Genomic DNA, 26,036 nt, shown 5'->3' with positions numbered 1-26,036 from the left:
AGCCAAGTGAATGACACATATTACAACAACACTTCCAATACTAAAATGATACAATAAAGGGAACAATTAATGAAATCACATAATGGTTTCCGAGTTCAGAAAATTAAATAAATAAAAGAAAATTCACAGACGTCATTTAGTGGTCACCGGGTGTCACAGGTGCAACCCCTGGTGACTCCTCTGTGACCCCTGTTACTGCCTTTGTGCACCCTGCTGAAGAAGTGCAGTGGCAGGGCTCCTGCACGCAAGTGCATAGACCAGGAAGCGCTCTGTGCTCCCATGTTTCTGTTCTTGTGTGCGGGAGTCGAGAGCACCTCAGAAGCAGCATCCAGAATGGTGCTGATGTGGAGGTAAGTGAAAGGAAAACGTAGTTCTGTATGTGTATGTTGTAAGTATGTATGAATGTATGCATGTGCAAATGAGCGGGTATGGGCTGTGTAAGTGCTTTTTGAATGTGTGAATATATGTTTGAATGAGCAAGCATGTGCCATGTTAATGCTGTTTGAATGCTTGAATATGTGTTTGAATAAGTGAGTAAATGTTGCTTGAATGCGTGGATGTGTTTTTTGCATGAACAAGTGTTTGAATGCATGAACATGTGAATGAGCGCGTATGTGCTGTGTGAATGCTGATTGAATCTGTGAATCTATGCCTGAATGAGCAAGCACATGCTGCGTGAACGCTGTTTGAATGCGTGAATGTATGTTTGAATGAACAAGCAAATGCTGTGTGAATGCTTATTGAATCAATTTGATATTTTCATGAATTACCCTACAAAACTGATAGCAAACTATCTGTTTTGTTAACTACTTTTTCACAGACAGTGTGCTGCATAATTCTCAATTTTGACCTATTTTAAAAACATTTTCTCAGGGAGAGAACCCTCGGACCATACTTGATTAGTTCAGGCTCCCTCGTTTAGTTCGGCCACTCTTGCAAATTTGTGGCAAATATTTACGCCTCACCAATTAAAGAAATTCACCAGTCTGCACTGGCAGTGTGATAACAAACATAAAGTGGATTCTTAGAACCTGCTTTATTTTTGGAAATAAGGCTGTGAAGTTTGGCTTTCTCTAATGTGCCATTTTCGCAAAGGCAATTCTGAAGAGTAGTATTTGTCTGCATGCACCTGACAGAGTGGATGCTCCACATGAAGAGATACTTATTTAGAGTCAACTTGCTTGTTTAATTTTCTGACGCCTATCATTTTGTGCAAGAATTCTCCACATTTTGAACTTACTGTGGCCTAGATTTTCCCATATACAAGTAAAAGTGTTAGTATTACATCGTATCTGTATGTATAGCCCTTCATGTCGGACTCATGATACCTCCTGCTTTTAAGCACTGTAAAAATAGGTGTTATTAGTACAAAATGTAATTGTTTCAACCAAAGAAGGCTGAAGGACTGATTCAACCCTCCTGAAATATGAGCAGGCAGGCATTTGTCAGAGATTAACTTTTAACTCGCTGAGCTATCCAATTGTGACATATAATGCTGTTTAATCAATTATGTAGTAAAACACACTTATCAGGATATTTACCCATCTCCCTTTCCTGTCCCATATATATTTATATATAAACCCCTGAAACTCAGCTAAAGCCACCTTAACTTTGCCCCCCGTGTTGCACAGTCTATGACCACAATGATGACATCAGAGATCACATCACTGATGACATCACTAATTACATTACAACAGTAACTATATGCATTCTTAGCTAGTGTTGGGATTGCCAAATCTAGGTGCCCCTCCATTGTGGCAAGGATGCACTTTTAGCTATTGTTGGGATTGTCAAATCTAGGTACCCTTCCATTGTGGCATGTATGAATTCTTAGCTATTGTTGGGATTGTCAAATCTAGGTGCCCCTCCATTGTGGCATGTATGCACATTTAGCTATTGTTGGGATTGTCAAATCTAGGTACCCCACCATTGCGGCATGTATGCATTCTTAGCTATTGTTGGGAATGTCAAATCTAGGTGCCCCTCCATTGTGGCATGTATGCACCTTTAGCTATTACTGGGACTCTCAAACGTAGGTGCCCCCTCGCTGTTGTAACAACACCAATGTCTAGCTCTTATAACTAGCATTTACGTAGCACCTTCCTATATAATGCAGTAGCGACCACAGAATAACCCAACATGCGCATCACCAAGACTCACCTTATATACACACTCTATGCCCTACTCTGGGCTACTCCAATAATCGCCATAAAAATGGCCCACACCAACTCTACACCCTGCAATCTGCAGGAGAGAAATACGCGACTTAGAGCTATGTTGCCACGACTCTATGATCTTAGAAACAATAGAACCAGACTATCAATCCTCACACCCATTCTAACTGCCACTAGCCCATTTGCCACAGCTGTTGAAAAACCCCCTAAAACGCAGAATTACTCTCCTCATAACCAGAAGAGATCCAAACACCCCAAATTAAAACCCATTCAAGAAAGAAATACAACTCCCACCCTATCAGGAGCACTCATCAATGCGATGTCCCTCATAGCACATAACACGGAAATTGCTGACATACTTACTATGGATAACCTAGACTTTTTGGCTGTCTCCGAGACCTGGCTCCATGATGCTGCAGGTCCCGCACTTATGACTGCCATACCAGACAACTACAATATACTTAGAGTCGACCGGCCCAACTCTAGAGGAGGTGGCCTGGCTATTATTGCTAAAACTAAGTTAGCATTAAGACTCACCCCACCTCCAGCCATCACATCTTGTGAACTACTTTCAGCTAAACTACCCATCTCCAACAATAGTACTCTAACTATTCTCCTGGTGTACAGACCACCTGGCCCTTTAGGGAACTTCGAGGAAGACCTTTCCAGCCTCCTCACTAACAACATCAAAGATTCCACCCAGCTCCTATTACTAGGTGACTTTAACCTGGGATTTAATGATGTTGAGGACAAACAGGCCCAATCTATCCAATCGATTTTAGTCGAACATGGCCTTACATAAAAAGTCCTAGCTCCCACACATACAAAAGGACGCACATTAGATTGGATAGCCAATCTGAACTGCGCCACTACCATCTCCAATATTACACCTCAAATCTGGACCGACCACCATCGTATCTGCTCTCATCCATTACAGAACTCCTAAAAGTAGTTACTCGTGAAATTTCACCACCTCTGCCAACCAGAAGCAAAAAAGAAATGACTGTTTAAAAACTACTCCCCCTCCTCCTACCAGCTCTCACTGCTAGCGCCAACAACTCTGACCCAAATACACTAGTTGATACATTTAACATCTCCCTGTCCAAAGCCTTGGATACCATTGCCCCAATCAAATTACGTAAAAGTAAACGAGAAGCACACCTTAATTCTTGGTTCACCCCCCATCTCAAAGAACTACGAATCCAAAAACGCAAACTCCAAGCAATTTGGAGGCACTCAATTACAGCTGAGAATAAAAGTCTACTTACCAACCGTGCAAACAAATACAAAAAATAAATAATCCAAACTAAAAAAAACACATTCAATGAGAGAATTAGTAAAGCTAACTCTAATTCTAAAGAACTCTTCTCCATTCTCCGGGAAATGGAAAACCCAATTGCTCCCACGGACAATGTCCCCAAGGACAAACAATGGTGCACTAGCATTCAAAATGGATTAGCAAATAAAATAATAACTTTACAGTCCAAAATTGCAAAGAAGAAAGCCACCTTGAGCTCCACAGGAACTCATACCACCCCTCTGACAGATACACCAAGTACAGATGTACTAAGTAGCTATAAACATTTAGGTTCACCAACATTTCCATACTGGAAACTGAAAAGGTTATTTCATCTCTGAAACCTTCAAACTGCCAGGGTGACAGTTGCCCGGCACAAGTAATCAAGGACGTAGCTAGAAATTTAGAACCCTTCATCTCTAAGCTAATTAATGCCTCCTTTAGATCAAGTACTGTGCCCACTAACCTCAAAGAATCATGGGTACTGCCTCTCCTCAAAAAACAGACCCTTGACCCAGCTATCCCTACTAATTATAGGCCCATTACTACGGTCCCGTTCCTCCTTAAAATCATCGACAGAGCAGCCTACCTCCAGAAACGGTCTTAATTGACCGTAAGAGACAAATCAACGAGTTGAAGGATAAAGGTAAAACAGCTATGCTCCTCCTCCTCGGCCTATCGGCGGCCTTCGACCTGGTTGACCATGCAGTGTTATGCAAGCATCTAGCGTTTGCCGGCCATTTCTCAAGTGAATCTATAGCCTGGGTACAATCCTTCCTAGCCAACCGTACGATGAGAGTCTTCTCCCGCTTAGCTTCAGCGGACCCAATATAAATCACATGTGGTGTCCCACAAGGTTCATGTGTCTCCCCTACACTGTACAACATCTTTACTAAGCCACTCTTCGACAAACCTGTCAGATTGGGGGTAATTTATACGAATTACGCGGATGACACGCAGATCCTCATACCACTATCTGGCAACTTTGTCGCAGACACAGCTTAGTAAATAAGATTTACCTCCTCATTCAGACATGGATGGCCTCCCATGGCCTCTGCCTGAATGATGACAAAACAGAGATACTGATCCTGGGCTCCGACTCTAAACTAAAAAAACTCAGCCCTAGCTACACGGCCTTTAATATAGATGGTAATGTAATCAAGGTGGTAACCGAGGTAAAAACACTAGGTTTCTACCTTGATTCCACACTATCTCTTAAAAAACAAGTCAACTCTCTGGCTTCATCTACAGCCTACACCTGCAAATTAATCAGGGCCTGTAGACCCTACCTTTCAAAAACTAACTGTATCACACTAGCCAACGCCTTAATAATGTCTAAATTAGATTATTGTAACGCCTTATATGCAGGTGCCAATAAAAATGTCATAAACAAAATGCAAATACTACAGAACAATGCTCTTAGAGCAGCCTTGGACATACCCCGAAGAGAGCACATATCTAATATCAGGAAAGACCACCACTGGTTAAAAATAAGTGACAGAATTCTGCTCAAGACGCTATCCATCACCTATAAAGGACTGAACAATACTGCGCCACCATATATCTCAGCTAGACTAACTAGAAAATCCTCCAGTCACCACACCAGAGCTTCTAACCATCTTCTGCTAGAAACCCCCTGATTCAGACTCACAAAATCGGGCGGTGCGAGCTTCCCTGTTAGAGCTGCCCGTGCCTGGAATGCACTCCCCTCTGCATTAAGAGATGATCAGCCCTACTCCAGATTCAGATGTAAAGTGAATAGTTGGCTCTGGACCAATGACACCCACCAAACTGTTCCCCGGCATTAGACCTTGGATTTCTGCATGTAAATATCCTGAAACCTGTACTACCTTGTAACCTGTACTATAGACTAGTGCGATGTGATGTACTGACAGATCGTATATTTGTACTGTAAATACTGTAATAACGTGTAATGCATCCACTGTATGTAACCAAGCTTAAGTATTCTTGTTACCGCTGTGCCCGGCTACCCCAGGTTTTTGAGCGCATTATCAAATAATAAACTAAACTAAACTAAACTAGCATTAAGCATGGGCTCAGCCATGGTCAGTGTGCATGGTCACATATATTTTAACATATGAATGGGTACTAGTCATGGCCTTCAGTTATGAACAACCTTCACACATGTGCACTGAATATTTTAAAACACTAACAAGCTACCACCCATAAATGTTGGCCTTTACCAGTGGATGCAGCTTTCAACAGTGTCTACTTTATATTATATACACTGGCCAGGCACTGCACATTAGCACAATACAGGCTAGTAGCCACCATCTTTGAGTGTGCTCACTATATATTCTAACATATAAATGGGTCACTAGCCATGACCTTTGACCTTGAGCAGTTTGTACATCTTTTGGTCATGTCCACTGTACATTTTAAAATAACTAAATGCAATAAGCGATGGCCTTTCGCCGTGCCCACTGTGTATTACACAACACTAACCAGCCACTAGCTATGGCCTTCGGCCGTGCCCACTGTATATTACACACACACTAACCAGCCACTAGCCATAGTCTTCATCAAAATACTAGCCTTTGGCTGTGCCGACTGCATATACTAACATATTCATGGGCACTAGGTATGGCCTTTGGCTTTCAATGTTGCCCACTGTACATTTTAAAACAGTGACAGGCTACTAGGCATGGCATTTAACCATGCACATTGGTATTCCTGAACACTAACCGACCACTAACTATGGCCTTTGGTGCTGGCCAGTGACCCCAGCCTTTGTCATCGCCATGTCCACAGCCTAAATTGTTATTAAGGTAATCAAAGTTGTCATGAGCTAACTCATAAATGATGTTATGTATAATTCCCTTATTGATGTAATCAGTTATACATAATGCAATTAGTGTTGTCACCAGTGATAGCATCAGTGATGTCATTTGTAATGTCATCATTGTTCTCATACAACATGTGATTAGTGATGTCATCAGTGATGTGATCTGTGATGTCATCATTGTGGTTATAGTCTGCGCAAGCTGGCTTTAGCTGAATTTCAGGGGTTTTGTTGTATTAAATTCTTACCTTAACGTCCTTGCAACTAAAGTGTTTTCCTTGAATTTCAAAGGTTTTGCAATAATGTATTGCTCACCTTAACGTCCCTGCAACTAAAGTTTTGTCCTTGAATTTCAAGGGTTTTGTTATTTCATACATAATTAACATACATTAATAATAAAGACAATCCAGCTAATACAAAACACACTGTATTATGTCTAGAAAGTAAGAAAAAAAGCAATTGGACAACCACATTGCACCCCAAATAAACCTGTTGTTACAAAAAATGAGTTTGAATATGTACTTAACTTTTTTTAAAGTATTTACATGTATATATACTGTTAATGAATAGTTATTAAAGAGTTACAGTAACTGTCAATATATTTTAAAATACATTTTCATAAGACTCCTGCCCATATATATTTAGATATATATGTTTTAAAAAAAAAGGTTTTATAGCCACGTCTACCAAGGATACATGCGCGGCTACATACAGCAGCGACTGGGGGTTTAACCCGCGTGTGCGTAATGAGCCAATAGAACATCAACATTCTTCAACGCAGCTATGCATCTTCACGCCTAATATGCCAGCCAATGATATCACGCACTGCAGTTCCGTGCCTACACGTTATACGTGTCAACAAACAATCCAATCAAAAGTTGTGAAGTACTGACGCAAGTATGTCCATGCCGTGCATGCACATTTTGCCAATGGGATGTCAAACTCCTGTAACGCAGCTATGCCTCTTCGCGCATAATGCATTAGCCAATCATAACACGTGCTGTGGCTCCCCGCCTACACAAGACTTTTATACGCATCAACAAACTCTCCAATCTCATGCTGTGATGTATTGATGCAAGCACGCCCATGCCGTTAGGCATAACTCGAGCGTGTGAAATAAGCCAATGGCATGTCGACCTCCTGTAACACAGCTATGCTTCTTTGCACATAATGCATCAGCCAATCATAAAACGTGCTGCGGCTCTGCACCTACACGTGACTTTTATACACATCAACGTACTATCCAATCACACGTTGTGCTGTATTGATGCGCCTACACCCACACCATTTGATGACATCTGCAAGAACGACACTGTCTAATCAGCGGGCAAGGCAGTCTGTAGACACGAATAATCACCACACCACAAAAAATTACTTTCCATTAATCATTGCTTTTTGTACTTGCTAGTAAAAGGGCTTCTAACTAACTGCAAGCACGTTTGGCACTTTACCCCTTAAACTCTTCATCCTTTTTACCGAGATTTCCCCAAATCCTATTTCCTTTTTCTTGTGATTTCTTTAGTTTGTCTATTTTTTGTTTGACTTTTTTTCTTCTTTTTTTGAAAAAAACATTTTCATTTTTTGCAGCATTGCCCTTTTCGTGTTGTAATTTTTATTCTTTTATACTTTCCTCCACGGTTGGGCATTCAACATGTCCAACCACGAATGTAGGAGTAGTGAGGATGATGTCATCATTTGGGTGGACAATCCATCACCACCTAAAAAGAAGCAGACCGGAATGAAAAAAACTGCAGACAGTTGGCACTTCATCAAAGTGAAGGAACACTGTGCAAGAAAAGAGGTGGAGGAAGTACTCTGCACCTTCTACAATAAGACTCTATGCTCGGAGCCTTCTGATATCCTGTTTCAAAGTCTAGGTACATCTATTGTGATTGACCATCTAGAGAAAGTCCATTGGGATGAGGTGGATGATGACTACCATAAAACACATGAACATCTCAAAAGAAAAATGCATGGGGACCGTTCCTTGCATGGACGATGATCAGCACCACATGCAGAACCTCCATCCAACAGTGCATCAAAAACCCCAACTGGAAATGAAGACTCTACATCAGCAGTGATATCCATTACACTGACTCCTCTGTTACTGACAACTGACCATTCCATGAAGTAAATCATGTGTATAGGATGTTGCAAATGGGTAGTTGTAGTGATATATATAGCGCTTTACAGTATATAGCACTTCACTAAATGTGATGGCAAAAAGGTTGTGCCAGCAATAATGTGGCACACACATATAGTTATTTTATGTTGCCAGTATAATATGTGAATATGGTGCTGGTGGCATGCAAGGTATGGAATTCATAATGCACCAAAAGCCCAATGTGAAACTACAGAGAGTAAAGTGCAAACATTTTTTGTTTCTCTTGAATACCTCATACACAGAAGACATTATTTATATAACTGACTGACCCTAATTAACAATTACTAATCACTGATGCTAACTCCTTAACATTATACTGTAGTCTCTGTGTGCAAAATGAGGTGAAAAGATAATTTGTTTTTAAAAGTGCAATGGCATTTTTTTTCTCTATTCTGTGTTCAGTTTGCAGAAAGCAGAAAGCCTGCATAGCAGGAAATATTAATTCATACAGTTGCTTGATGAGCAAGGAGTCCTTTGTTAGAAAAGTAAAGAGTGCAGTTGAAAATAAATCCTTTTTAATATGATTGGAGGAAAGTGTCAGCAGACATTCCATGTGGGAAGGCTCTAAGTTTTTCTTATGGGAAGATGACAGTGGGGAGTTTAGTTCGGGATGACTGGGCTTCGAACACAGAAGTGCCTGGTCTCACTCAGCGCTGGCTGGAGAACCTCTCGTTCTCGCCGCGCATTCCAAGCATTCAAGATTACAGGAGCAATTTGTTGGCTGGGACTGCTTTTCTGAGGGGAGCAAGTACAAGGTTGTGTGGGAGAGATTCAAACAAACACCTCTGGTAAGCGGACACAGTTTAAGTGAGGTCACTGTGTGCTGTTGGATGAATGACCAATCTAAAAATGTCATGTAGGAAGAGTAGCAAAGGCAATCACCTGCATTTTAATTTGTCATGTTTATAATTTTAAAAAGTGAGTCATATTTTTAAAAAGGATTGTTTGCTCTGTTTCAGTTTTTTTCTCTTCTTCTTTTGTTACAGATAATGGTGAAATGTACATGGTGAGATTTGAATTGTGAATTGTACTTGTCTGCAATATAACTAGTATATAAAAACAAACTGTTTAGAGTCTTATATTTCATTTGGGATTTTATATGTGAACACACGGGAGATTCATTCTCTTTGGTAATACATCTGTCAATTTGCCCATGCAGATAGAATAACAAACAGAATAAGTAGTGATAAAATAGGTGTGTGTGTGTCCTCCTTACATGTTGTTTGGAGAGAATCTAATATAACGCATAGATTACTGGAGGTCTGTGAGCCAGTAATGATGCCTACGGGCACATAGATCACCGGTGTAGATAAGCCTGTGATACCGGCCACAGGCTGTAGGAGGCACTCTGTATAAAAGTGTTGGGTTTTCTTGTGTGTATAGATCCAAGGCTCCCTATAGATCACTGGGAGGTATTCTCATAGAAAGAAAGGTTTTGTTTATGATGGGGTTATGATGTAGGGAAGGAAACTATGCTCACCACTAAATACCACAAATAACATATTAGTACAAAATACGACAAGTGATACATATTACTAGATTCTCCAATATAATATAACAAAGTATGGTCACTAGAATGATATGAGGCCACACCTAATCTAAATGCAAGGATAAGTTATGACCAAACTACCGCTAATTTTTGGCGGTAAGAAAAATACCACCAAACATACACAAAATATCCTACATACATGGTGCGTCGGCCGGGAAAGTGGCTATAGAGCACCTACTGGGCGTGGCAAGTGTGTTTCACACTACCATACGTGCATTAGAGGGAACCCATTTCATGATAGCAGTGTGACACTAAAGTGAATTTCAGAATGCCTCAAATGGAGGCCACATTCCTAGAGCTAGTGCAATATCTGGAGGCAAAGCTATATGCACATGGGATATGGTCATCAAATAATGCCACAGAATGGCATGACCACATCTATGGTGAAGTACAGAAAGAACCATTAGACAGCATTTTTGCAGAAGGCAGCATAATTCAGGTCTGCCTTTTGAGACTATTAAATGCAGTTGATAAACATGCAGAGAAAGATTGTCTGATACGGCTATGTGCCAAGACATGGTTTACCTAAATAGGTCCCTGCAAATGCAAGAAAATGATACCAAGCTTATTAGCAGGTTAAGAGCTGATCTGGATGGAGCAAGTGAAAAAGAGAAAAAGTTAAGAGCATAATTGGAGGTATGTCAAAAGGAGATACAGTCAAAATATAGAGATCTTGACACCCAATTGTCTCAGTGTAAGAAGCAGTTTGAGGATAGCGAACAAGAATTGAAACACTTGAAAGCGTTCGTAGATCATATTAGACAAGATAAAGATGAGATTGTTTTGGAAATGCAGGTGTTGCAAAAATAACATTTTGAGAAAGAAAACGATCTCCAAAATGCTGAACAGGAAATGGTTAAAATGTTTCAAGAAAGAGACAAGAGAAACAAAGAATTCAATGAATGCCAAATGCAAATGGGCGATATGCAAGAGGTAATTAATAAGATGGTTGATGAAAACAATTGTTTGTAAAAGGAGGCAGACAGGCTTCTTAAAAAGTGCAAGGATTTGGAACAGCAAATATGCATTTCCAGGTCTCAGGATAAATGGAAGGGCACCACATTCAATGGAGTTGAGGTGAATCCTACTTCTACACAGAGAACTAATGCCCTAGTGGCAGGGCCAGTGAATGAACTTGGTTGCAGTGCTCTTGGGGGATTTGACACACCCATTAGGGTCCGCCACCAATCCCATACACCTGAAACCAGGGTTGAATCACAAAGTAGTGCGATCCCATGCATAGCAACAAAAAGCCCCATAAAAATAATTAAATCAATCGAGGCTCTGGTCAAACCATTCAAAAAAGGAGGGGAGTGCTGTATAGAGGACAACTTAGAAGCGGTGCATGATATATTTAAAGCCCTCGAGATACCTTAGGAACAATACAGGCAGTATCATTAGAGGGCTAAATGAACAGCAGAACCTGACATGGGCAGAGTTTGAAAAAGAGATTAGACGTCATTTTTCTCCTTTCCAATCATTGCAAGAGGCAAAAAAGGTTGCATACACGTTTACGGCTGGGCCTAACACGTCACCTCGCCAGTTTTTGCAAGACTTAAAAAGAGCTTTTTCTCACTTTGGTGTATCTTTTGACCCCAATTCCAATGAGTTTAAAACTGCATACTTCTATGGGCTACAGAAAGCCATCATATCACAGTTAGTCCGTGAATTTGACCTTGACAAGTCCCTTGAATGGATTTTACACCAAACTACAAGGGTAGAGAGAGTGATAAAATAAAAGACACTAGACCAAAATCTAAAGAACCCTCAGCAACAGTGATGGAGATCAAGTCAGCCAAAATGTCTCTTGAGTCCGCTCAAAGTCCAGGTAAAAATAATTTGACACCTGAGCAAAGGGGTAATCAACAAAGATTGTCACTCCCTGCAACAATGTTTAAATCACATGATCCTAGTAATAGGGAGAGCTACATTAGCCCTAGGTACTTTGGAGACAGATCCCGAGCAGGATATCGGCCTGATATGTCAGGTATGAATAATAATCAGAGACAAAGTCAGGATCAAAGAAATAATGGCCCTTACCAGACATTGGGGACACAGTGCAGATTTGACCCTAACACCATGATATATGGTAATCAGGATAGACCCCGATATGTGGATCGATTTACTGAAAATGGCAAACAGCATAGGGGACAATACTCACAAAATGAGAGGCAGGACATGAGGCAGAATATGAATTATGCTCCACGTCAATACAATGAATCACCACCACCAGGGGACTACAACCAAAGGATGGGTGCACCTCGATCCTCTCCACATATGAATCAAGAGTTCAGAAGCAATCCCAATAGAAATCATTCTCCTGAGAGATATCAGAATAGGTTCAATCAGGGGGAAAACAACCAATATCAATCTAGGCCGCAGAGAGAAGATTCTAGAGGAATGGAAAGATTTCAGTGTCTCGAGGCCCAAGGGAAAATGTTGGCTGAACAAATAGGAAAACTATGTATGGTTCAAAAACAGTCATCAATTGAGGGGGCAGAAGGCCATAGCAATGACCGGGTGGTTTCCGATAATAAGTGACTAAAAATTAATGATACCTGCAATGCTAAAAAGACAGATTGCCCTGATTTAATTTTGCATAATGACTCTGAGGTGCTTAGTGATTTAAAAAGGAAAATGCCGACAAGTGATCATGTGACAGAAATTGTAATTATATTATATTAGTATGAGTAACCTTGGGAACGCTGTTCCCTGGCAATGCGGAATGGCGTCCCCTGCTTGACCGCAATCCCAGCCTCAGTACACTCGTAGCTTTACGAGTACAGGTAAGCCTGCAGACCTCTACTACTAGTGTCTATGACAAATTCTGAGACAACCCACTAAAACACATGTTGTTGCACCTACAGATTGAAGAATTGATTTGGTCTGGTTTCCAGACCTTTGATCTTGCGTGAAGTTGTTGTCAACTCCCCGCACATTTTTTCCACGGGCTACCTCGATCCCTTGAGGTAACTTTCCTTGGTTTTCTGATCATGTTCAAATTAACTGTGTTATTTCATTTACACATTATTTATTTTGGCATCTTTTCTTTTCCCTACTGTGTGGCTTAATTCACCTTTTCCATTTACCTTGCAACTCATCGAAAATTGGTATGTTATTTTTATATTGTTTTCACGCATGGTTATATTTCGTAACACAATCACGATTTTGTTTATGTTTTTCAAAACTTGATGCTTTTGGTATAAATGTTCCACAGTTTGTGTAAATTAGACCTGCCCTGATGAAGGAGCTGTATGCTCCGAAATGCATTGGCACTTTATGTCTATAACAATTATGGGATGAGTTAGCCGCGGCCTCACTAAGATTTTATTAGTGACCAACTTGGAATTTTCTTTTTGATAAACGCATATTACTTTTGGATCCGACTAAGAGATTTATTTGGATGAGTTACATTCTGTAATTACAGTGAACATTTACTAGTTGACTCTAATTTTGCAAATTGCACTGCCCTTGGTAGGGCTTATACAGAGAGCGGCTGTGTGGCCAGGTTTGTTACCTGGTCTTCTGTATATTTTTGTGTTCCACGAGTCAGGGTGTCTCCAGACTCATCGTAGCCAGCTCCTGTGAATTTTTTGAAAGATGATTTATAACCTCAACCTTTTTTGATCTGTTTGAAAGTGAATTTAAACAAGTGGTGCCCACTTACTTACCTTCCTGAACATGGACTAAACCCACAAAAGAAAAAGGTAGAGGCCATGCAGATATTCAAAGACCCTAGAAATGTGAAAAAGTTTGAAAAGTTTATTAGGAATGACAGGATATAACAGGAAATGTATTGAAAATTATGCTGAAATTACTCAAACATTGACTAAACTACTGAACCATTGACTAAACTACTGAAGCTGAATACACCCTGGTAATGGCAAAAAGAGCAATCTGAGGCAGTGGCTAAATTAAAGGAATGTCTTGTAAAGGGACCTTGTTTGGTATACCCCATAAAGAACAGGGATTTCTTTATAGAAATAGGTTTCTCTGAACATTGTATGTCAGCAGTGTTATCTCAAAAACATGATTTGAATCACAAAACCATTGCTTATGCAAGTAAGGCATTTTCTCAAGTTGAAATTTAATTCAGTGAATGTGAAAAGGCCCTTTTGACCACTGTGTGGGCGTTACAGCATTTCCGCCCCATTGTTCAGGGAGAAAAGGTAATCATTGAGACCAATCATCAACCATTACAGTTTTTAGAGAGTAAAAGGATTAGGTCAGGCAACCTAGCACAGTCCAGAATTACGTCATGGACATTGGCATTGCAACGCTTTCCTGTAGAAGTGAAATATGGCCAAAATAAAAAGAGCCCATTTGCTCAAGGATTGGCAGATTTACATGATTGAGCCTATATCAAACGAAGTAGAGGTGGAATCTAGTTTACAGGAGTTTGAACAATCACCACACAAAGCTTTCGATGAAAAGACATGCAAGGATTTGCCAACTGTATATGTTGACGGTTGTGCTTTTCACGTTGAAAATGACAGTAATAAACAATTGATATCAGGAATAGGAAATGTCTGGTTGAAATGTGAAGGCATTCCCAACATAGGGATGAGAGTTGGAGCTAGGGGTAGTGAGGTAGCAGAATTGGCAGCCATTTGTAAAGCAATTACTACTGCAGTTGATAATAAATTTAGTGAAATTGTCCTTGTGACTGATTCTGATTATGCACAAAATAGCTTTGTGGAATATTTGCCTGTCTGGAAAGCAAGAGGCATGATTACGTACAATAAAAATCCTCTCAAACATGGAAAAATGATACAGGCCATAGACAAATTAGTGTCAGAGAATGATTTAACAATATACTGGAGGAAAATTTGTGGACATTTAAAAACAGAAGATAAGGAGGGAAATGATGAAGCAGATTATTTAGCCAAAATTGGGTCTGTGATGGGAGAGTTGTTACCTATTGAACACTTACTTGGTGAAATACAGATTGATGCAGTTACATGCACTATGGCTCCAAAAGAGGTGGAACAACCGGTAGTGCAATGGAGTTATGATATACCAGATCAAGATCTGATTAAGGCACAAAAGGATGATCCGATTTTGGGAATCTATTATAATCATTTGATAGACCCCTTTAACTGAAAATGATTGTGCGGGAAAAGAAGAGTTGAGGGTGCTATTGAAGAATAAACAACTAATAAGACTACAGGATGGACTCGTGATTAGTGAATCCATAACAGGACAAATACAGTGGGTGGTGCCCCTTTCATTCAGAGGGCTAATGCTACACCATGGACATGATGCAATAACTGCAGGACACAGAGGTTCACAAAAAACATTGGAGGTACTGAAAGATTTTGCTTACTAGCCACACATGTCCCAATATGTAGAATTATATACTAGGGGGTGTCTAGTAGGTGCCCAATTCAAACCTGCTTCACCAATGCATAGAGCTCCACTGATGAAAAGAGTGTTAACCCTCCCATGGTCAGATTTGCAAATAGACTATGTAGGGCCTGTAAAAAGGTTGATCAGGGGGAACCGGTATATTTTGAGCGTGGTTTGTTTGATGTCAAAATGGATAGAGTGTATTAATGCACCAGATTGCAGTGCACAAACAGCAGCCACATTACTGGTAAATCATATATTTTCAAGATTTGGGTTACCACAAAGAATAGAATCATATAGAGGAAGTCATTTTACAAGCGCTTTAATGAGTAAGGTGTGGCAGATACTGGGGGTGAAAAGAAAACTGCATATTGCATACAGACCCACCTCTTCTGGGGGTGTTGAACATTGCAACAGGTCTGTTGTGGACATATTAAAGAAGTTTGTAGCAGGGGCAGGTTCCAGCTGGGTTTTACGTTTACCTCTGGTTTTGATGGCAATCAGATCATCTCCTGCAACAGGTATCAGCCCTCATGAGGTAGTGACATGTAGGAAAATGGTATTAACACAACATTTGTTATACAGGGCACATGAACAGACACGTGTAAGCAGATCCACAGTTCACGAATATATGGAAGAACTGAGGAAGCATTTACACCATGCATTTGCTTTTGTGCAGCGGAATTCGGAAAGGGCTGCTGACAGTGCAAAGTCATATTATGATAAAAAGAAATCAGTGAAATAGTATAGTGTAGGGGATCAGGTATATAAATTTCATTTTGGAAGAGGTAAACAGAAAAATTCTAAATTTCTGGCGGCCTGGCAGGGGCTGTTTCAAATTATAGATAAGGTGTCATCAGTGATGTATAAAATATTGAAGACAGAGGGTGAAATGGTAACAGAGCAGTTTGTTCATGTTAATCAAATTAAGTCCTGTCATCCCAAACATGAAGTCAGGAGACTTGAGCAGGTAGAAACAGCTTAAGTGCCCTGAATCATGATACTTGAAAGAAAAACACATGGTTCTCTTTATAGTGCCCAATACCAGAGAAATAAAATAAATGTGATTCTTAGTGTGTAAATAAAATACCATAGGTGATAAACACTAACAGCAGGGGGCTGAAGCAGATGGTAATATTTTAATACAATGTTAAAATATATTTATTTATGTATAATGATGTTTTGTGTATATGTTTGTTTTTCTCTCTAACATATGCTTAATTTCAGAAACTAGAAGAAAAAGTATGAAATGTTCTGGACTAAATGTTTTATTTTTGGTAAAAGGGTGAAATTGGTATTGTGCTTTGTACTTAATCTGTCTATTTTCTATTTTGATTTAGAACAATTAACCTGTGTTTTGAGGTCGGAGGTCACAGGACCGGGGGACACGAGAGATGATGGAGTCATGGAGTCCACGGGATGAAGATCAAGTAATGCCTCCGGACCGAAATATGGAGGTGAAGACAAAGTAACCGGGACGCCAAAAGATGACTTCGCTGGAAAACCATCCAAGAATGCCAGAATGAAAGAATTCACCAAATGAACTATATGAGGAGAAGTTGATGGTCGGGACGTCTCAGAGGTGGACATCATTAATGGAACAATGGTGAACTGAACCTGCAGCGTTTTGTGTGCATTATTTCCAATGCATCCTGGAAGTATGGGCGATGGAGTCCCACAACTTTATTGTTTTATTTAATTATTTTAATTGGTTACATTAATTATTTGTTTTAGTTATTTGTTTCATTTTATTATTTTGTTATTGGACTTAAAATGTTTGTTTCACAATTGAACAAGGACATTTAAAACTATGGACAGTGAAAAGTGTACAATATTCTATAAGAACTAATGGATTCATTTGAGATGAATTTTGCTTTTATGGTGATCAAGTAGTGATTTATTATGAACAATTTAAATGTTCATTTTATTGAGTTGCTATGATGGAAAGAAAAAGAGGAGCACAAGTTGGGTTTCCTCCAATTGTGGATTTGAGTATTGCCAAATTGTCAGAAAAGGAGGGGTATGTAGTAATAAATATAGCGCTTTATAATATTTATATCGCTTTAGAGTATATAGCGCTTCACTTAATGTGATGGCAAAAATGTTGTGCCAGCAGTAATGTGGCACACACATATAGTCATTTTATGTTGCCAGTATAATATGTGAATATGTTGCTGGTGGCATGCAAGGTATGGAATTCATAATGCAGCAAAAGCCCAATGTGAAACTACAGAGAGTAAAGTACACACATTTTTTTTCTTCTCTTGAATACCTCATACATAGAAGGCTACATTATTTATAAACTGACTGACTTAATTAACAATTAATAATCACTAATGCTAACTCCTTATCTAAACAGACACTCCATCTTTGACCTCCTCGCCTATGACAAACCAGACCTGGTTTTTATAACCGAAACCTGGTTCTCTTATGACTTCGCCCCAATCGCTAATGAAGCCTTCCCCCCGACTACTCCCTCATCCCACTGAACCGTCCCTCCATAGGAGGGGGAGTAGCATTCGTCTTCAAGTCTCTCTTCCACGCCTCAATCATCGACAGCCAACCTTCCATTCCTTCCTGCAAATCTCTCCTCGTTAGACTATCTCTCTCCCCGTGGCTCTCACACAGCTTCCTAATAATCTACAGGCCCCCTGGCTATGATAAATAATTCGCAAACAACCTCTGCGACTCTATTGCCACCCTTCAACTAAACCATCCCAACCTCATCCTTCTTGGAGACTTCAACATATGGCTCAACATCCCCACCAACCCTATGACACACCCTCTGGTTGACGGTTTGGACACAATTAACCTCCAACCCCACATGAACAGCCCAACTCACTATAAAGGACATACTGTTGATGCCATCTTTAGCTCCAACACCCTGATTCATTTAAAGCCCCCCACCCCTATCCTCTGGTCCGATCACTTCATTCTCTCGTTCACCATTCACTCACCCGACCCCCTTCCCGTACTCAAATCTGAACCTCCGAATCTACGCAAGTGCTGGAAAAAACTAATAATCGTCCCAGACCTAGCTGACGCACTCCTCCAGTTTCCACCCCCTACCTGCCAACTCAACAAACAACTAACCCCTGACGCCTTTGACTCATGGCTCAACACATCTCTGATGCGGCTCACACCCCCTTGCAAACCATCAGCCCGCCGTGGCCTCTTCCCCAGATGGTTCACTCCTGAGTTGAAGATCACTAAACAAATATATAAATACCTAGAACGCAAATGGCAGAAAGACAAAACCCAGGAGAATAAGGCCACCTTAGCCCGACACCTTTATCAGTACAAGGCCGATATCAGGAAAGCAAAAAAAGCCCACTAAAACTCCCGAATCCTAAACTGCAAAAATCCAAGCAAAGAACTGCACAAAATCATCTCCGAATTCACCAACCCAGCTTGCAACATGACCGTCCCGACTCCCTCACAATCACTGTGCGACTCACTCTCCCTCCACTTTTTCACCACGGCTCTCGAAAGAACAAATACTCTAGCCACCAAACTGGCCCTCTTACATCCTCCAAGCTATTCCCCCCTCATAACGTCCGCCCACCAGCGACCACTACGCAACCAACGTTTGATTCCTTTAGCCCAATATCACCAGAGCAATTTCTAAAACTTCTATCTGCCCGTAAACCATCAGGCTCGCCCTTGGACCCTTGCCCAGCCACAACCCTCAAAGAAAGTTTCGCCTCCACCTGCGCAGGTGAACACGCAAGATCCATCATAAATGCCTCCCTTTCCTCTGGTATCTTTCCCGACGCATTTAAAACGGTTCATGTCAAACCTCTAATTAAAAAGCCTTCACTCAACCCTCTCGAGCCCAAAAACTACCGCTCTCAAACACCAGAGTCCTTGCCAAACTCATAGACCGAACCGCCTACTCCCAACTAAATGCCTTTGTCGAAGCCAACAATATTCTAGACCCCGTTCAATCAGGTTTCAGAGCCCGTCACGGAACTGAAACCACCCTAACCTCAATTTGGGATGACCTTAAAATGACTGCAGACTCTGCGGGATGCGCGGCACTTATCCTCCTTGACCTATCCGCCGCCTTTGACACAATCAATCACTCAATCCTCCTAGCCCGCCTCCACTCCCTAGGAATTTGTGGAACCGCTCTTAAATGGATAGCTTCATTCCTCAAAGATCGGCACCAAATAACGATACTCTCCACCTATACCTCCCAAGCCCGACCAGTCAACACGGAAGTCCCACAAGGAGCATGCCTATCCGCCCTCCTGTTCAATCTCTACTTGATCACCCTCCCACCAATAGTTTGTTCGCACAACATCTTGTGCTACAACTCTGCTGACGACACTCAACTAATTCTAAAACTCCTGAACTCAAAACCCAACTGTCGACCTGACCTGGCCTCCTGCCTCCTTCACATAGAACTCTGGATGACCCAAAGCTACCTCCTGTTAAACCCCTCCAAAACGGAAATCATGGTATGCGGCAACCCCAAACTTCTTCCACACCCACTACCCTGGCCATCCGCCATGGGCAACTCACCGACCCCCTCCAACTCAGTGAAAAAACTTGGATGCACCCTTGATTCTGACCTGACTCTCTCGTGCCAAGTCAACAACGTCACAAAGTCCTGCCACTACCACCTTAAAACCCTTGAGCGCATATTTCCATATCCCTCCTTTCCCAACAGACTAGCGATCCAATCAATCGTTATATCAAGACTGGACTACGCAAACCCCCTATACCTCGGAGTCCACACGTACCAACTGAATAAACTACAAAGGGCACAAAACGCGGCAGCCAAATTGCTTCTTGCGCTCGGCTCAAGTGACCACATCTCCCCAGCTCTCAGGATGCTGCACTGGCTTCCAGTAGCCTGAAGGGTGACTTTCAAAACCTTGTGCATCTCCCATCGAGCACTGCATAAAACAGGACCTCAATTTCTTCAAGACAAGCTAAAACCCTACCACCCCCCACGCACCTTAAGATCAAGCTCAGCCGGCCTCCTAGTCATACCGAAGACAAATGCAATCAGGTTAGGCGGATCATCATTCTCAGCTATGGCCCCCACGCTATGGAACTCACTCCAACCCCACATCCGCCTTACTGAGGATTTAATGTCTTTCCGCAAGCTGCTGAAAACCTGGCTCTTCCCCTAAAATCCAACACGTACCAATCTAACCCAAACAGACAAACAGCAACTCAATGACACCAATCCATCAAACCACCTGATGTGAGAAACCGACAGCTAACAACCCCTAATATAAACTGGAAGGACAAACAGAATTAAACAAATAAAGTAAATCAAAACAGTAAAATGGTTAATGACACCAATCCATCAATCCACCTGATGCGAGAAACTGACAGCTAACAACCCCTAATATAAACTAGAAGGACAAACAGAATTAAACGAATAAAGTAAATCAAAGCAGTGAAATGGTAATAAGAATAAATCATATGGAAACAGTAAAGAGATTTAATCTACTGAAATAGACAGAATGCGTTCGGAGTGAACGACGTGAATGGCGTAGATGATGTACTTAAAACAGATGAGTATTTAGTTTGTATGAGTGTGGAAATCGAAGGAATAAGTAGATCCGATGAGTGTATGGAATGGATGAACATGTTGAGTTGATGAGTGTTTAGAGCGGCTGGGTATGTAGAACGGACGAGCGTGTTGCTCGGATGAGTGTGTAAATATAGAGAAGCGAGTAGAACGCAGGAGTGCGGGCGTAAAACAGATGAGTGTCCAGAGGGGATGAACGTAAACGGGATAAGTGTGTAGAATTTATGAATAGGTGGAGCAGATGAGTATGTAGAGCACATCACATGTGGATAGACCGAATGATTGGATAGAGTGGATAGAGTGGATGAGTGGATAGAGCGGATGAGTGGATAAGTGTACAGAACGGATGAAGGTATAGAACAGATGAGTGTAGAGATGAATGTATAGCAAGGATATTGCTGTTGATTGCGTGAAAGCACAAGTGCTTAAAGCAGATGATTGTGGGGAGCAGATGAGTGCGGGGAGCGGATGAGTGCGTGGAGCGGATGAGTGCGAGGAGCGGAGGAGTGCGTGGAGCGGATGAGTGTGTAAACGGGATGAGTGCATGGAGCGGATGAGTGTGTAAATGGGATGAGTGCGTAAACGGGATGAGTGCGTAGAGGGGATGAGTGCGTAGAGGGGATGAGTGCGTAGAGGGGATGAGTGCGTAGAGCATGGGGCAGGCAGGAGTGCATCCGTGGGGCAGACAAGAGTGCATGTGTAGGGCTGACTGGAGTACGCATAGCGGACTGGAGCACGCGGAGCGGACTCGAGTGAGCGGGGCGAGCAGGAAAGCATGGATGCATGGAGTGGAGAAGAGTGCACGGAATGAACTGGAGCGCACAGAATTACGTGACGTATATAGTATGGTTTGGAGTGGTTTGGAATGCAGAGAACGTTTGAAAGAACATATAACCCATCATATCCCACCACCACGCTTACTCTCTCCTTTACATCACCACTCAACTAGAACACAGAGATACTATGACACCATTCGGTATAACTGTTCTCATACCAACATCCGCCGCTCACTCCACATCATTCTAAGTAAACACTGCTGGTTACACACCCCCCAGCCAGGCGCTCTCCTCAGGCCTAACGCAGCCACACCCAGTCTGGGTAAATCCTGACAGAACAAACACATACTCCTGATCTCTCAACCTCCACACCTACCGCTAAGAAGTAGCTATTACACGGATACCGCACGAGCTGCACACATACCCGGTGCTCACACACACCTTTTGACTCCTCCTCTACTCTCTCTACTGATCTGAACTTTGGTTCCCAAAGGCGTTCAACCTACAAGCGCCTTCAGACCATACCAATGGTATATAAGGCGCTATATAAATGCAAAATAACAATAACAATAACAATAACAATTATAATGTAGTCTCTGTGTGCAAAATGAGGTGAAAAGATAATTAGTTTTTAAAAGTGCAATGGCATTTTTTATTTCTCTATTCTGTGTTCAGTTTGCAGAAAGCAGAAAGCCTGCATAGCAGGAAATAATAATTGATACAGTTGCTCGATGAGCAAGGAGTCCTTTGTTAGAAAAGTAAAGAGTGCAGTTGAAAAAAAATCCTTTTTAATATGATTGGAGGAAAGTGTCTGCAGATATGCAACGTAAAATGTGGGGAGGCTCTAAGTTTTTCTAATGGGAAGATGACAGTGGGGAGTTTAGTTCAGGATGACTGGGCTTCGAACACAGAAGTGCCTAGTCTCACTCAGCGCTTGCTGGACAACCTCTCGTTCTCGTAGCGCATTCCAAGCATCCAATATTACAGGAGCAGTTCGTTGGCTGGGACTGCTTTTCTGTGGGGAGCAAGGACTAGGTCTTGTGGAAGAGATTCAAACAAATACCTCTGGTAAGCAGACACAGTTTAATTGAGGTCACTGTGTGCTGTTGGATGAATGACCGATCTAAAAATGTCATGTAGGCAGAGTAGCAAAGAAAATCCCCTGCATTTTAATTCGTCATGTTTACAATTTTAAAAAGTGAGTCATATTTTTAAAAAGGATTGCTTGCTCTGTTTCAGTTTTTTTCTCTTCTTCTTTTGTTACAGATAATAGTGAAATGTATATGGTAAGATTTGAATTGTGAATTGTACTTGTGTTCAATATAACCGGTACATAAAAACAAACTATTTAGAGTCTTTTATTGCATTTGCGATTTTATATTTGGACACAGGGGAGATTCATTCTCTTTGGTAATACATCTGTCAATTTGCCCATGCAGATAAAATAACAAACTGAATAAGCAGTGATAAAATAGGTGTGTGTGTGTGTCCTCTTTGCATGTTGTTTGGAGAGAATCTAATATAACGCATAGATTACTGGAGGTCTATGAGCCATTAATGATGCCTAAGGGTACATAAATCACTGATGTAGATAAGCCTGTGATACCGGCCACAGGCTGTGGGTGGCACTCTATATAAAAGTGTTGGGTTTTCTTGTGTGTATAGGTCCAAGGCTCTCTATAGATCACTAGGAGGTATTCTCATAGAAAGGAAGGTTTTGTTTATGATGGGGTTATGATATAGGGAAAGAAACTATGCTCACCACTAAATACCACAAATAAGATATTACCGCAAAATATCCCAAGTGATACATATTACTAGATTCTCCAATACAATATAACAAAGTTTGGTCACTAGAATGATATGAGACCAAACCTAATCTAAATGCAAGGATAAGTTATCACCAGACTTCCGCTCATTTTTGGCGGTAAGAAAAATACTGCCAAACCCCAAACATACACAAAATATCCTACATAGTTCAGGGAGATGCCACAATTGAGCAATGCCCGAAGTTAATCACTGAACATCAGATTACCTGTCATGTTTAGTATTTTTGTTTTAAGTGGCATTTCCCCCCTTTTTCTCTAAAACAAAATATAAACAAAAAATAAAAAAAATATATAGGTTGGATTTGATTTTAATTCCCTTTGTTATATGTTTCATCCTTATTTATTTTATTGCCCTATTCGACTCCCTCTTTCATCCCCCAAAAGGGCCCTTTTAAGGGCCACCTTTTACATTACAAAAATATATAAAAATTTAACACATTGCAAAAATATATGACAAATTCTATTGTAATTAAAGTTATGTAGTTTCAGGACTCAAATTTCCCAATTGTTGCCTGTAGCCACGGTTAACTGGGAGAAATCGTTTAGCCAAGGAAAAAAGCACTCCTGTCATTGTTCACCTTAACTGCACAAGAAAAATCCTGCTCTTAATTGGCGAATACTCTAACTGCGGCTAGAACTAATATTGTAAATTATATGCATTGCTTTGGATGTGCATATATGCATTACACATATATATTTATCAAAATTCTTAGCAAATCCCTTTATACGTGTTTGTCTCTTTCGTCCATATTTAAACTTACTATTAATGTTAAAGACCATTTATACTGAGCTCTATCACCACCGAGTGGTCCAATGGTGTTCATCATAACAAAATAAATACAACATTCTTTATGCTTTTTTTCTCATAATGATACTAAAATAATACTGATTGTATTAGAAGTACACAATGGCAATGGCATTTTTTTTCTCTATTCTGTGTTCAGTTTGCAGAAAGCAGAAAGCCTGCATAGCAGGAAATAATAATTGATACAGTTGATCGATGAGCAAGGAGTCCTTTGTTAGAAAAGTAAAGAGTGCAGTTGAAAAAAAATCCTTTTTAATATGATTGGAGGAAACTGTCTGCAGATATGCCACGTAAAAATGTGGGGAGGCTCTATGTTTTTCTAATGGGAAGATGACAGTGGGGAGTTAAGTTCAGGATGACTGGGCTTCGAACACAGAAGTGCCTGGTCTCACTCAGCGCTGGCTGGAGAACCTCTCGTTCTCGTCGCGCATTCCAAGCATCCAAGGTTACAGGAGCAGTTTGTTGGCTGGCGCTGCTTTTCTGAGGGCAGCAAGGACAAGGTCGTGTGAGAAAGATTCAAACAAATACCTCTGGTAAGCAGACACAGTTTAAGTGAGGTCACTGTGTGCTGTTGGATGAATGACCGATCTAGAAATGTCATGTAGGCAGAGTAGCAAAGGAAATCCCCTGCATTTTAATTTGTCATCTTTATCATTTTAAAAAGCAAGTCATATTTTTAAAAAGGATTGCTTACTTTGTTTCTGTTTTTTTGCTCTTCTTCTTTTGTTACAGATAATGGTGAAATGTACATGGCAAGATTTGAATTGTGAATTGTACTTGTCTGCAATATAACCGGTATATAAAAACAAACTGTTTAGAGTCTTTCATTGCATTTGGATTTTATATGTGGACACAGGGGAGATTCATTCTCTTTGGTAATACATCTGTCAATTTGCCCATCAGATAGAATAACAAACAGAATAAGCAGTGATAAAATAGGTGTGTGAGTGTGTGTGTCCTCCTTGCATGTTGTTTGGAGAGAATCTGATATAACGCATAGATTATTGGAGGTCTATGAGCCAGTAATGATGCCTACCGGTGCATACATCACTGGTGTAGATAAGCCTGTGATACCGGCCACAGGCTGTGGGTGGCACTCTATATAAAAGTGTTGGGTTTTCTTGTGTGTATAGGTCCAAGGCTCTCTATAGATCACTAGGAGGTATTCTCATAGAAAGGAAGGTTTTGTTTATGATGGGGTTATGATGTAGGGAAGGAAACTATGCTCACCACTAAATACCACAAATAACATATTACCGCAAAATACCACAAGTGGTACATATTACTAGATTCTCCAATATAATATAACAAAGTATGGTCACTAGAATGATATGAGGCCAAACCTAATCTAAATGCAAGGATACGTTTTCACCAAACTACTGCCCATTTTTGGCGGTAAGAAAAACACCGCCAAACCCCAAACATACACAAAATATCCTACACAGTTCAGGGAGATGCCACAATTGAGCAATGGCTGAAGTTAATCGCTGAACATCAGATTACCTGTCATGTTTAGTATTTTTGTTTTAAGTGGCAATTCCCCCCTTTTTTTCTAAAAAAAAATATAAACAACAAAGAAAATATATAGGTTGGATTTGATTTTAGTTCCCTTTGTTATATGTTTCATCCTTATTTATTTTACTCCCCTATTCCACTCCATCTTTCATCCCCCAAAAGGGCCCTTTTAAGGGCCACCTTTTACATTACAAAAATATATAAAATTTAACACATATTGCAAA

The sequence above is a fragment of the Ambystoma mexicanum genome, chromosome 4q (assembly GCF_040938575.1).
Source record: "Ambystoma mexicanum isolate Mex_15411 chromosome 4q, UKY_AmexF1_1, whole genome shotgun sequence".
Lineage (NCBI taxonomy): Eukaryota > Metazoa > Chordata > Amphibia > Caudata > Ambystomatidae > Ambystoma > Ambystoma mexicanum.
Note: the sequence above shows the minus strand (reverse complement) of the source record.